This window comes from Artibeus jamaicensis, unplaced genomic scaffold, assembly GCF_021234435.1.
Source record: "Artibeus jamaicensis isolate MK-2021 breed Jamaican fruit bat unplaced genomic scaffold, CSHL_Jam_final contig_332, whole genome shotgun sequence".
In the NCBI taxonomy this organism is placed as follows: domain Eukaryota; kingdom Metazoa; phylum Chordata; class Mammalia; order Chiroptera; family Phyllostomidae; genus Artibeus; species Artibeus jamaicensis.
The window spans coordinates 34,617,281-34,628,390 of NW_026521788.1; the positions used below are offsets into that span (position 1 = coordinate 34,617,281).

An 11,110-nucleotide genomic window follows, 5' to 3' on the forward strand; every position below is an offset into this window, starting at 1 on the left:
TTTTTAAATATCAGAAAACAGGGAGTATCCTAAATGTCCAAACAATGGAAGAATAATTAATAGAAATATGGTATACACAGTATAAGTTTTTCAAATACCTGATTTTCCTTTGTTCCTTTTCCCCCAACCTGGTCCTCAGTGAGAGTAAATTTTTTTGTAATTTTTCATTTTAAAAAAGAGAGAGAGAGAGAGAGAAGGAAGTTATCAGAAGCTCATATCACCACCTTCTCATCCAGCTAAGAAACTCACCACACTTGCCATCATGTCACCATTCTCCTTACAAAAGAAGTGTCTAAAAACAAAATTATTGTTATTACTCTAGGTATCTCCCAATTCCATTTCTTAGGGGACTTTCTATTACACTCTTCTGGATTCTTCTGTTCACTCTAGTTTTTTTTTAACACGTTTTCCCTGGCCTTATATCTCATTTTTACTAATGTTCTATTTTTTCTGAATATTAAATTTTATAAGAAAAGAGCAAATTGTAAATGACTAACACTTCCCAACCTCTCATTCTCTCTTCAGTAAATGCCAATAGGGATTTTGACCCCAGTAATTAATTGAAAAAATCTTGATAAGGGCAAAAATGATTTCACTGAAGCTAAATCACTTTAAAATATTTCAGTTCTCACTTTACTAGACTTTTTAATAGTACTCTGTGCCAGAGATTGGAAAACTACAGCCCATCACATGTTTTATAAATAAAGTTTAATTGAAACACAGCCCAGCTCACTTAACATGTTATCTATAGCAACTTCTGTACTATAATGGTAGAGTAGTCTCTCCTTAAACAACTCTCTTTCCTTAGCTTCTCTAACAAGTCTCTTGGTTTTCCAGCTGCTTCTCTGACTCATCTAACTCTCATTTTTTTAGTATCCTTTTCAGGCTCCACCTTTTCTACCAGTTTTAAATAGTGGAGTTCCATGGGCTCAATGTTGAATCTTCTCTTCTTATACACTGTTGGAGACTGCTCTGCTTGGTTTCAGGAACTGTAACTACCCCCATGGCTAAGGAGGAGTGAGTGACCTCCAGAATGCAAGTCACAGGAAACAAAGCTTGTCTCTGGTAGCAAACGCTGCCTCAGTTTCCTCTCCGTGCCCCCAAAGCATGGTCGATGTTGATGATGGTGCGACTCCTCACAGCGGAGGGCAATCTAAGCCAGACTCAATCACTTGGGAGGCCATCATGGAAGGACTCAGGGGGGCTGCAACAAAGAGGGAGTAATGGACCCTTACTCCCCCACCCTGCTAATTTGACATAGCCTGAGTCCCCATGTCCTCTGGGAGAAGCACTTCCTGGCTCTAATCCACTTAAGCCCGAAACTTGATGGGGAGGGGTGCAGCTCCTTGCCTTGCTAGAGCGCATCTGGGGGGGGGGGAGATCCAGCATAAGAAAGAATTCTAAAAAATCCTGTGAAACCTATGTAAAGGGTCCAAGCAGGAAATGCGTATGTTTCCCAAAGTTTCTGCAAACCCCCTTTCCTGACAGACATTGACTCGGACTAAACCCTCAGATTTCTTTGAAATGTTATCTACTATTTGATCCTTGCTGCCCTATATTCCTGGGAATTACAATCCAATAAAAGCCCCTGGAGGAAGAGGCTCCAGGCCTTCTTCCTCTGAGAAACTGGTCACCTCTTCTCCCCAAGCAGATCATGTCTTGCTAGTATTCACTTTCACCTGTGGCAGACTGGGTGACTTGTGTGCAAAGTCACCCCCATAATACAATTTTCCCCTGGGTAACCTCATCTATTTCTTTACCTATAATAGTACCTCTAGATTGACAATTCACAAGTGCATATCACCAACTCAGACCTTTCTCCTGTGTTCCAGAATCATTTAACCAACTGCATATTAATATCTCCACTTGGATGCTTCATTGGCTTCTTGAAGTCTAGAACTACAATTTTACTACCCTACCACCACTTGCACATACACACACATACACAAAATCTGTTTCTCTTGAAGAATTTCTTATATAAGCTTATTAAACGTCCATAGATCTATTAGCTCACACTAGGAACCTGGAAGTTATGCCTGATAAACTTTTCCTCAATTTAGTATTAGCAACTCCATTGTCAGGATAGGTCTTAAATCTATTTAATCTTCTTTACATCGTGGCATCATCTCTGCAAGCCACTATCATTTCTTGACTGGGCTATTGTACTAGTCACCTTCTGCCTTATTCTTAGCCTTTGTCCATATTATTGTCTATAACTCTATCAGAGAACATTTTAGATATGGCCTGAGTCTCTCATTGCAGGGTTCTGTACAATCTGACCTCTATCCACTCTTCATTATTCATAACAGGCCATTCTTCTACTTGTCCATTATGCACCATGCATACTAGCCTCTTTATGAACATAGAGGGTATCAAGTTATTTCATCTTAGAGACTTAAATTCTTTCCTTTCACTCTTCAGCTAGTTAACTCTATGCAAATTTAAATTCCCAGCTTCAACATTACATCCTCAGAGTGATCATTCTTGACCACCCAGTAGTCAGGTCCTCTGATATAACCTCTCACTATATTTAACTTCTCCTTCATAGAACACCAAGTATGACTCAAAATCCATAAAAAGAGGTGCTAAAAATTATCAGATTACTTTGTTTAGATGAAATAAAATTATTTTTTTGCTTCTGTGTATTGTCTAAAGTAAATGAGAAATTCAACTTCAGTAATCCTTGGAAATTCCCAACAGGAGATTATAACAAGTATTGGGGTAACTACGTAGCACCAGGGAGGATAGAAAGCTTTTCTGGTTTCCCACACAGGATAGTGTTGAGATGCTCATTGCCCAAGTTCATGGGGTCAGTGCTTTCTAGTTCCTCAGATGACTGCTTCTGTGCCATGCTCCAACAGATCCTTAGGGGCACCTGCCTAGATCCATCATGCAAGTATTTCTCTAAGGACTTGCTAGTTTCTTGAAGTCCCAGTGTTTCAGAACCCCCAATCACTCTCCTTTCCCTAGTCAAGAACCTCACCTCCTCACTGCATTTCTTCTGAGTCATCTCTCTTTTCTCTCTCCATCCAAGTCACCTACCTTATCCCAAATCTTTATTACCTGATCCTTGCTGGAGGAAATCTTCTATTCAGCCTTACTGACTCTCTTGTAAGTTCATGGACACAAATCAAAGATCGGCTCTCACAATTGTTTAGTAACCCTAGCAAGTTTCCCTAGTAAGCTTGCTTTCCTGTTGTCTGAAGTAGTTCCTTCATATCTTCTCTCTTTTAATCACTTCCTGCCTCTCATATACCTCCTCACTCTCAACTAATGATTCTCTTCATACATCATGAGGAAAAGTGAGTCAGGTATACAAACGTCCTTACATTCCTCGTACTAGATTTATAAACCTGTTTAAACCCATCTCTTTCTTCAACCCTGTTGCAAATCAGGACACTTCCTAATTTCTATTAATACCAAGTATCCATCCACCTGCCCTCTGGATTCTTTTACTTCTTGCTGTCTGTAGAAATTTTCTTCATCAGTTATCCATTCTCTGTTGCATTACCAATCTCTTTCCTCACCTGTATTATTTTTACCAGTATACAGATTTGCTTGTTATTTCCCATTTGAAAGTTAAAAATAACTCTCCTTTTTCACCTACCACCTTATTTCTCTGATTCCCTTCATAGCCCAATCTAAAAGCTCTAGTTTCTTTTAGTTACCAACTTCCCATTGACACTTCACCTTATATCATTCTGGTTTCTACTTTTATCATTTAAATAAAAATGTTCTATTGAAAATCACCAGAGAATTCCATGTTACCAAGTCCTATTGACACTTTAAAACCAAATTTTCACTTAATCTCTCAGAGTCAATCAACATACTTCCTTTTTCTAAAAATTCTACATTTTTGCTTTAAAAATAACACTCAGTTTTCTTCAAGTCAGGCCTGGCCATGAGTCTTTTAGCTATCTTTTCAGGTTTCTACTCTATCAGTTATACAAATGTTTATATTTTTCAGGCCTTGAGAAGACAGGCATTAGAGAACCCATTTCTCAGAGGGGACTGAGTCCCTGGACCAAGTTCTGTCTAATTCAGAAAAGTATCAGCTGTTCTGGGGTTAGAACCTCAGGCAGCCACAAAGGCAGGTACTTTATTTGTACAATTGATATGACTTTTAGTTCATTCTGAGATGACAAACTTAATAACAAGATTTCTTAATTCCCATTCTAGTGGCTAATACCCTTAATTAGCTCTGCCTCAAATGTGCCCTGTTTGGGATAGACTAATATCTTGATCTTGGGAGTCCATTCATTAGCAGGAAAATCTCACCTTCAAGGATCTCTTATTCGGTGTTCCTCCTTTTCTAGTTAAGGTCATTTACAATCTAAAACAGCTAAATAAATACTAAATATAGTATATACATAGTATGTGAATAGCCAAATTTATTGAATACTTGACTTTTAATATGTCATCCCTATCAAGCCTCCAAGACTACTTACTACACAGAGCAGCCCTGCAACAACCCTGATTTAAATGTTGTATGTTTGATTGTGTCCAGGTGATCATAATCTTGAAAATTTTGGCACATTCAGCATAACCTATAGTTAACAGTGCTCTGTCGAATGCAGCAAAGAGACACATGGGTCTCTGTTCAGCACGCTCCTGAGATTTCTAAGTCACACAGGAGTGAGCTCTGGGGAAGGTTCTATTTTGGGAAGTCATATTCTACATGGATGAGTAACTATCAGTCAAAGGAGGTCCAGGATGCATTGTTATCCTAATGATTTAACAGTCCCCTCATTGGTCTTCACTTGTCATGGCTATCTACTTAAAATTTTGCATGTGATCCTAGGACTTCTAGTAGTTACACATCAAAATTGCATACACCTACAGCACATTTTCCACAGCCATAATGTCTCCAGAATTGTTATAAGCTCATCCAATTCTTTGAAGCAACTAAGGAACAATCGCTCTGAAATTTACCTTCCATTTTTCTGTCAAAAAAAAATCAGAACTATGTAGGAGTTGCTGGATTCAGGATTCAGGATTTTTTAGTGATAGAACTGGCTATAAAGAAAGAATGAAATTTCAGTTCTATATTATTCTTTTCTTTACATATTTTGAATGCTGGAATTCTGGTTCAGGAAAAGACCTGAAGCAGAACTGACCTAGAAATCATTATGGTTTTCCGCAGTCTCTCTGTGGACCACATGTTTTCACTGAACAGTAAATAAACAATGAATGATGATTGTGGGCTAGAAAGACACAAAACACAGCTTCAATCACAGTGAAGAGTAAATCAGCAACAAATGAAAATGTATATGTATTTGTTTAGTGCAGCAAAAAAAACTATAAATAAAGTGACTCTTCAACATTGAGTATGTAAACAGTAAACTATCAATGGAGATTGAGAACTGAGATATTAGAAACTCAAGAAGGAAAACCAAAGACTTCCGCCAAGATGGAGGCATAGGTGGAGACGCCGTGCTTTCTCACACAACCAAGTTTAGAGACAACAAAATGGCTCAAGAAGATCTCAAAGCCCCAGAGCCTATAAATCTAAGCGATGAAGAAATAGCAAAACTCTCAGATGCACAGTTTAAAACACTGGTGATCAGGATGCTCACAGAACTGGTTGATTTTAGTCACAAATTAGAGGAACATATGAAGGCTAAACTAATTGAAATGAAGGGAATTAAACAGGAAACCAATAACAATGAAAAGGAAACTGGGACTCAAATCAATGGAGTGGACCAGAAGAAAGCAAATAATGGCCAAACAGAAAAGAGTCAAGAAGCAAGAATTCAAAAAAAATGAGGAGAGACTTAGGAACCTCCAGGACATCTTTAAACACTCCAACATCTGAATTATAGGGGTACCAGAAGGGGGAAAGGACCAGCCATCAGTGGAAAACTTATCTGAACAAATAATAAAGGAGAATTTCCCCAATCTGGCAAAGGAAATAGACTTCCAGGAAATCCAGGAAGCTCAGAGAGTCCCAAAGAAGTTGGACCCAAGAAGGAACACACGAAGGCACATCATCATTACATTAGCCAAGATTAAAATGAAGGAGAGAATCCTAGAAGCACCAAGAGATAAGGAGACAGTCACCTACAAAGGAGTTCCCATCAGACTGTCAGTGGATTTCTCAAAAGAGACCTTACAGGCAAGAAGGGGCTGGAAAGAGATATTCCAAGTCATGAAAACCAAAGACCTACAACCAAGATTGCTCTATCCAGCAAAACTTTCATTTAGCATGGAAGGACAGATAAAGTGCTTTTCAGATAAGATCAAATTCAGGGAGTTCATCATCAGCAAGCCCTTATTATATGAAATGTTAAAGGGACTTATCTAAGAAAAAGAAGATAAAAAATATGAACAGTGAAAAGACAGCAAACTCACAGTTATTAACAACCACATCTAAAACAAAAGCAAGCTAAAAGGACAGCTAGATCAGGAGCAGAACCATAGAAATGAAGATCTTATGGAGGGTTAGCAACAGGGGAGTGGGAGGAGAAGGGGGGAGAAGGTACAGAAAATAAGTAGCATAGACGGTAGGTAGAAAATAGATAGGGGGAGGGCAAGAATAGTATGGGAAATACAGAATCTAAAGAACTTGAGACACATGGTCATAAACTAAAGGGGGGAATGGTAGAGGTGGGGGAGGTACAGGGTGAAGGGGAATGAAGGGGGGAATAGAACAACTGTAATGGCATAATCAATAAAATAAAAATTTTAAAAAAAGGAAAACCAATAATTTAAATAAATAGATTTTTCTTTGTGTTTAAAATTCATAGGAAAAAGAAAGGACCTTCTAACTTAGAAAATACAACTATTGGCCCCATATATAATCAAGAAGGAAAAAGTCCAGTCCAGGCAGCAGACTGCAGCAGACTAAACTCACTTAAATAAAGGCCTTAACAGAGGTGAATAAAAAGAGGACATACAGGGAGGAAAGGGCTGTCATAAATATAACTTATAGTTAGTTGGGGCTACATTGGAGTAATGAACTTTACTCAGACCTTCTGGAACATGGGAGCTGAGGGAAGACAAATGTTGGGAAAGGAAGAAATGGCAGAGCTCACACCAACTCTCACCAAAAACCTGAAGGTCCAGTCTTTGGAACAGTAGCTATGTGCATTAAGACATGTAGAGAAGATACTTTTAGAGCTGGTTTGAGAAATATTTTCTCTATGAAGGTGTGATTTGTTTAGTTAGGCTTTAATTCCTCTGATAAAATTTATTGTTTTTGAATCGGGGGGGAATTCAAATTACTTTTAAAGTGTCACAAGAATTTCAGGCATGTTACAATGCCATCATCTGATGTCCATTGTCCAACCCTTTGAGCAACTTGTTTAAATGACGAAGCTACACCTACTTTGAAATGAGAGACAGAGTCATGAATGAATCTTGGCCTGGTATACCTTGTGGCCTTGTAATTATGTGATGTCCTAAAGAGATCTATGTCAAGTTTCTAGGGCAACAAGATATGCTTGTAACTGTCTTAAGGTTGTGAACTACCCAATTCCCTTTATAGCGGAGTGTAACAAAGAAGCAGGGGTAAGGATGGTAGCCCAGGGTCTTTCTCTAAAGCAGATAGCAACTCCCTCAGAATGAGCATAGAATTGACTGTGAAGTCCATTAAGTTAATAAGACAAAGAAGAAAGAGAAGGGAAATAGTGTCCCTTAGAAGAAGTTCAACGTTTCTCTCCACTGTTCTTTATTTTCAAGACCCACTGAAAGTTACTACATTTCAGGATAATTTATTGGCTGTACTCATGGATAAAGCAAAATGTTGTTACAGTCTTGTTTCTAAAGTAAAACATTTTTCTTTAGCTTCTTCAATTACCACTTCTGTAGAAATAGACTGAGAAAGCCAAATGCATAACTTTTGTGAGCTCACACAAAATTTGAGGTTGGCATGATCAGATGTACATTTTAGAAGTATATCTGGGGCTACAGTGTGAAAGATGAATTGAATGGGAAAAGTAACTGGCAGGGAGATCAATTAGTGGAGGAGAGAGGATGAGGCTCTGAACCAGAAATTTCATTATCCTTCATATGCACACATACTTTGAGGATTTGTTCTAAAGCTTCCTCAAGCTCTAAAATTGCCCCTATATTCACATATCAAATAATGAAGCTCTGTAGAGATGACTGAACAAAATTGACACTACTCATGCTTTTGTACTTTAACCATGAGCTTTGGCCTCCCCTGCAGCCCCACCTCAGACCACAGTACTGCTCTCTGAGGTTCAATTTCCTATAAAAGCCTTTCCATTCTCTGGTCCTCTAGTTCCTGTAAGTCTCTCTCCCGCATCCTCAACCCTCCTTACCTCCCAGCTTTCTCCAACCATCTGAAATATTTCTTTTACACATGGAAACCATTGCTCTACATAGAATGTTGTGGGAAAAGTGTTTTCCATTGAGATTTTAATACTTTTTAAAATACTGCCTAGAGATTAGTAGCTCTTTGGACCTACTTAACTATATTCCAGTCTTTCTTGGTCACCAGTAACACGATATATGTCAGCATTTTCCTGATAAACAGAACCAATAAGATACACAGAGATATACATAATAGATTTATACATAAGAGGAAAATTGGCTCACATATTTATGGATGCCAAAAAATTCCCACCATCTGCCAACTGCAAACTGTAGAACCAGGAAAGCTGGTGGGGGGGTATACACATAATTCAGTATAAGTCCAAAGACTTGAGAACTAAAGAAGTCAATGTGCAAGGGCAGGAGAAGATGGATATTCCAGCTCAAGAAAAGAAAGCAAATTTGCCCTTCCTTCATCTTTTTATTCTATTCAGGCCCTCAACGGATTGCGTAATAGTCATCCACACTGGTGAAGATATCTTTACTCAGTCTACTGACTCAAATGCTAATGTCTTCTAGAGATATCCTCATAACCACACTAAGAAAACATGTTTACCAGGTATTTGGGAATGCCTTAGCCCAATCAAGCTAACAATGAAAACTAACCATCAGAATGAAAATAGGAGAGTGCTTGCTTTGGCAGCGCAAGTACTAAAATTGGAATAATATAAAGATTAGCATGGCCCCCACACAAGGATGACATGCAAATTTGAGAAGAGGAAAACAACTCATTTACCTTCTTTGTTTACACACAGCCACACATCCGCCTTTTTGGGAAAGTGTCACCTTAGATTGTTTTGACTCAGGCATTGATTGCACACCCATCAAGTGTAGGAAGTTAAAAGCAAGAGTGACCATCATATTACTTCTCAAAATTCTGATATTTAAAAATTTCAGTGTTTTATGATGAATTAGTCACTTGTTTTCCGCATAAACCCTCTGTAATAACTTCACTGATATGGAAACTGGGGCTCAGAGAAGTGGGCTTTTCTGCCTACTGCAACATAGTTGAATGTAGCAGATCTGGGATTCAGTCTAACGTCTCCTGGGCCCATACCTGGTTCTTTCCCCTCCTTCCCATGAGATAAATGTGTAGGTATGAAGTCAACTGAGCATATTTATCATCTTGAAAGCAGGCATTTTTCACTTTGTATCTCCTCCTTAGTTTTCCTAAATAGTTTCATTAGCAAACACTCAACTTTGAAAAATTTTCCAGTTCGCCAAAGCTTGTTACACTCTTCAGTATTCATAAACATTATTATTTTCCTGCAAAACTGAATAATCTCTGTATTTAGTGTGTATACCCATGCTGAGTCAAAGAGAAAAAGGTATCTTTCAATGTGTCAACTTTCCTATAATTCTCTTAGGTCATGGCTATTTAAACCCTCAAATCTATAAATTGGCTTTTACATCACTGTCTCCAGGGATTTTTTCAGTTAAAAAATTACAACTTTAATCTTCATCTCCAGCATACAAATTGAGAAGAGAACAAGTAATTTCCATCATCCAATTGCTGCTACAAATTAAGCCAGCTCACTGGAAATTATAGAATTAGTGCCTGGCATTTTATTTTTGCTGTGAAAAACATTTCTAGAAACTATACTTGCTCAGATCCCTTAGCTAAAATTGTAGCATCCTATAGACAGAATTCTTTATGCCTCATCTTCTTGGGATAGAAGTTACTAGGGATAGAACTTCTAGGGATAAAAATTCCTTTCATCCATCTAGTCCCACCTCCAAACTCCAACCAAGCAAAGTGGTTGGAAACATTTAAATTTCTTATTATTATTTGTTTGGTTTCTCCTTATTCACTACATTTTAAACTAAACCACAAGTCCTCTCTGGGGATATGGATTCCACACTTATTCATGATTTGAGCACATCTGGGACTTGTTGTGTAGTGAGAAAAACAAGTGTTCTTGTTCCTCAGACACACTGTTAGATAACAACATGGCATTAGCTAAGTCTGTTAATTAAAGTCTGGGTTATCCAGGACTGAAAACAGTTATACAACATTCTTTTTCTCATTATGGGGGCAAAGTCACTTTCCTCCCTCCCTGTTTTTCTTAGAATTTCTCTTACAGATTATTACTGCAGACATAATTAGGCAGGTATATTTGGAGCTGAGAAGGGCAAAACTATATGAAATGTAAGCAAATTCCAGCAAGATATTTGATTTCTATGGATTGCTAAGACATTCCCTTTAGATATCCCAAGGGAAACTTTATTCACACCTCTCAACAAAATATATTAGATCAATCAAAACCAGCTTTACCTGGTGTATGTATCATAAAAGACCCACCTTTTCAGATCCTGATTTGAAAAGGAATGTTTGGAGATATTAATAACTTAGATTATATTAGGTAACACATGGAAAAAATACTAAGGCCTATAGAAGATTATATCAATTCAAATTTACTACAGCTATTGTTTCTAACATTTTAAATATTTTACATATTTCTGTAGCACCTTGGTTTGGATATCAGAAGGACTTCCCCATGTTTTGTAAGTAATAATTTACCACCTACAAAATTTAAGTCCAAGGCTTGTTGTTGCCAAAAGTATCTTTTGATAACTTCAAGTTTGTCCATCAGAAGATCAGAGACAATTCCCTGATTGTGAAATTAGTAAAGGCATTACTATTGAGAGTATCAGGAACTCTTCCTCCATTAGTTTCTTATGCTCTTTGCACTGCTTACAAGAGGCTTGCTGCCTAGCTGCAGGTTACTCATTCTGGGTGAGGAAAGTCAGGAAAAAGAGAAAGTCAAAAGAA

At 37.9% G+C, this 11,110-nt stretch overlaps 1 non-coding gene across 1 annotated transcript; it reads left to right on the top strand.

The window, feature by feature from the left end:
- The first annotated feature begins 8,964 nt into the window (after positions 1-8,964).
- Positions 8,965-9,071, top strand: LOC119043936 (U6 spliceosomal RNA). The gene has a single exon (XR_005081517.2). It is a non-coding gene; the product is annotated as a U6 spliceosomal RNA (small nuclear RNA).
- Positions 9,072-11,110: the final 2,039 nt, after the last annotated feature.